Consider the following 3,667-nt stretch of genomic DNA (forward strand, 5'->3'; position numbering starts at 1 on the left):
CCTTCTTGCCATTTTCATTAATTTCTATGCCATAAAATTGATGGCTTATAATACAGCTTTAAAAGGCATCAATACAAATTATATATGTGATATCTTGAAAAAGTGTATTTTAAGTTAAATTGAGTTCTGAGTATTCTTGCTTCTGAGTTCAGTTTGGAAAGAATTGTTTTCCAAAATTACAATGCAATAGATTAAATTTTAGCATTCCCAAACTATTGATTTCTTTAGCCATTAACTCCATGAAGTTAACTTACCTGAGAAAGAATATAAGCTTAGCTAGGTACTTTTAAATCTGGAAAACTAAGCAATGTTTAGTATTTTTAACATGAAGAAAAATACATGAGGCTTCCTACAATAAAGATAGGCTAGAGCATTAAGCTAGTCACAGAGTCATTTAGCCTTTGTAGTACAGTTTATATTACCTAACCTTTGTTTTATGAAAGGAAAGTATTCCTTGGACAGATTAGAAATTCAAAACTCATTTAGACAAATCTTTTTAGAGGCTTTTATTTGTTACTTTAAGTTAAATTTCTCACTTGCGAATTAAATGTTAAGTTGGTCCACACTTTGCCTTTCTTGTTTAGCCTTCTGTCATCTAATAATATTTAAAGAAAGAAAATTATGGCATAATGTAAATTGCCTTTCAGTATGATTATGTCCTAGATATTTAAAAGTAAATAGCTTTTATTTTAAGACCTGAAAATTTAAAAGTCAAATGCAGTGTAAATTGCAGGAAGGTACAAAGGATCACCCATTATTGATTTTAAATATTCATGGGCAGGATTCTGCAAATTCTTATGTGGTTTTAAAATGATTTCATCAACCAATGTCACTTAATTATTGTTTGGTATTGCTGTATATAATATTAAATTTAGCATGATACGTGAATCAAAATTATACTTCCAAAATTCTGCACATAGCATAATTTTCCAGGATACAAACTTGATTACTATTTTCAAAATAGGACATTAAATACTCGAAATATTTGTCTCACAATCTATATCTGTGTAAAGTACCATCCTTCAGTCTGTAAAAAACATAGTAATTTCTATGAAATAAAATGAATACCAAATTTGAGTATTAGTTGTAATATTTTATATTCCTAATTTCTTTGGGACATCACTTGTCCACATAACAAGGGAAAAAAGCTATGTTTCAAACAAGTAGGTATATTTAGCAACAGATGTTAAAGAAACACAAATAAGCTCATTTGCCAAGGTTTTCCTTTGATGGTTAGCCCATAAACAGTAATAAGCTTTCAACATGTTAATCATCTGCAGTTTGTGAGTGTGATTATTGAATTCACCTGGTAAGAGTAATTATATGCTTATATGTGTCAAGAGTGTGTTCATGTTACTTTCTGTGTTTCTTGATGTGCACAAGTCGATTTTATAATCTGTCCCCAAATTAAATAAGCCTGAATAGCCCTTTCTACGGAACAGAAAATGTAATCTATTTCGTCAAATAATCATATGTTTATTTTGAAATATACTGCTTTATATAAAACAGTTCTCTATTTCAAGAATAGGGTTAAGCACCGGGGCACCTGGGTGGCTCAATGGTTGGGCCTCTGCCTTTGGCTTGGGTCATGATCTCAGGGTCATGGGATCAAGCCCCGTGTCGGGCTCTCTGCTTGGTGGGGAACCTGCTTCCCCCTCTCTCTCTGCCTGCCTCTCTGCCTACTTGTAATCTGTCTCTCCCTCTGTCAAGTAAATAAATAAATAAAAATCTTAAAAAAAAAAAAAAAGAAAAGGTTAAGCACCTTGACTACCTATTTTCCTTTTTTTTTTAAGACTATTTTTAAGAACAGTTTTACATTCACAGCAAACTTAAGTAGAAGGTATAGAGATTTCCAATGTATCTCCTGTCTCAACACATTTATAACCTCCCACACAATCAACATCTCCCAATTTGTTACAACTGATAAATGTATGTTGACTCAACATAATCACCTGAAATCCACAATTTTCATTAGGCTCATTCTCTAGGTTATACATTCTATGAATTTGGACAAAAAATAAAATGAAATATTTCCACCATTATATTATGATGCCTAGTATTTTCACTGACATTAAAATCCTCTATCCTCCCATCCTATTCCTCCTCTATTCCCAGTCCTGGAAACCATGACCTTCTTAGGGCTCCCATAGTTTTCCCTTAACTGGTATGTCACAGAGTTGGAATCAAGAGAATATGGTAATTTCAGATTGACTTCTTTTCAATTAACAATAATTGCGCCTCGGATAAACCTCATTGGCTATGATACTGCCACTGCGCAAAGCTTCAGATTGACTTCTTTTATTTGGTAATATGGATTTAAGTTTCCTTCATGTCTTTTCCTGGCTTGATAGGTTTTGTTTTATTTTGTTTTGTTTTGTTTTTTTGTGGGTTTTTGTTTTTTGTTTTTTTGTTCTGTTTTGTTTGTTTTGTTTTTTTAGTGCTGAATAATATTTCAGCATCTATATATACTACACTTTATCGATCCGTTCACCACTAAAGATCTCCATTGCTTTCAAGTTTTGGCACTTATGAGTAAAGCTGCTAAAAATAAATATCCATTAGCTGTTTTTTTTTTTGTTTTTTTTTTTGTTGTTTTTTTTTTTTTTTTTTTTTGTGGACGTCAGTTTTGAACTCATTTATGTAACCACCAAGGAATGCAATTCCTGGATCATATGGTAAAGGTATGTTAGTTTTGTAAAAAAATGCCAAACTATCTTCCACAATAGCCATGCCATCCATTTTGCATTTTTACCAGCAGTGTATGAGAATTTCTGTAGTCCCACATCCTCTCCAGCATTTAGTATGATCAGTGTTCCAAATTATGGCCATTCTAATAGGTGTGTAATAATATGATATTGTGGCTTCAGTTTGCATATATCTGATGACATGTGAGTTGAAACATCTTTTGATATGCTTATTTGCCATCTATATTTCTTTTTTGATAAAGTGTCTGTTCAGGTCTTCAGCCATTTTCAGTTTTTTCTTTTCTTTTATTTATTTTATTTTAATTTTTTTCCTGCTGAGTTTTAAAAGTTCTTTGTAAATTTCAAATTATAGCTCTTTATCAGGTGTGTCTTTTGGAAATATTTTCTCCCACTGTGTGTTTTGCTTTCTCATGCTGTTAACAGTAGCTTTCACAGCAGACATTATTCAATTTCATTTTAAGGAAGTCAAGTTTATCAATTTTTTTTTTTTTTAATAGAACACGCTGTTGGCATTATATCTAAAAGTCATTGCCATACACAAGGTCATCTAGGTTTTCTCCTGTTACCTTCTAGGAGTTCTGTAGTTTTGTATTTTACATTTAAGTCTGTGGCCCATTTTGAGTTAACATTTGTGAAGAATATAAACTCTGTGTCTAGATTTTTTTTTTTTCTCTGTGAATGCCCAGTTGGTGCAGCACCATATTAGAAAAGATGATCTTTTCGCTTCTTTGTAAAAAATCTGTTGACTATATTCATGAAAATGTGCTCTGGGCCCTCTGTTCTGTTCTATTGATCTGTGTATTCTTTTATCTATAACACACTTTCTTGATTAGTATAGCTTATAATAAGTCTTGAAGTCTGGTAGTGTCATTCCTCAGCTTTATCTTCTCCTTCAGTATTGTGTTAGCTTTTTTAGTCCTGGGTCTTTTGCCTCTCCATATACATTTTAAAGTCAAATTGTC

The 3,667-nt window shown here is 32.0% G+C and overlaps 1 pseudogene; it reads right to left on the minus strand.

Annotated features, from left to right (window-relative positions):
* Positions 1–2,129: 2,129 nt before the first annotated feature.
* Positions 2,130–2,283, minus strand: LOC131822819 (U4 spliceosomal RNA; annotated as a pseudogene).
* Positions 2,284–3,667: the final 1,384 nt, after the last annotated feature.

Source organism: Mustela lutreola, chromosome 1 (genome assembly GCF_030435805.1).
Source record: "Mustela lutreola isolate mMusLut2 chromosome 1, mMusLut2.pri, whole genome shotgun sequence".
Taxonomy (NCBI): Eukaryota; Metazoa; Chordata; class Mammalia; order Carnivora; family Mustelidae; genus Mustela; species Mustela lutreola.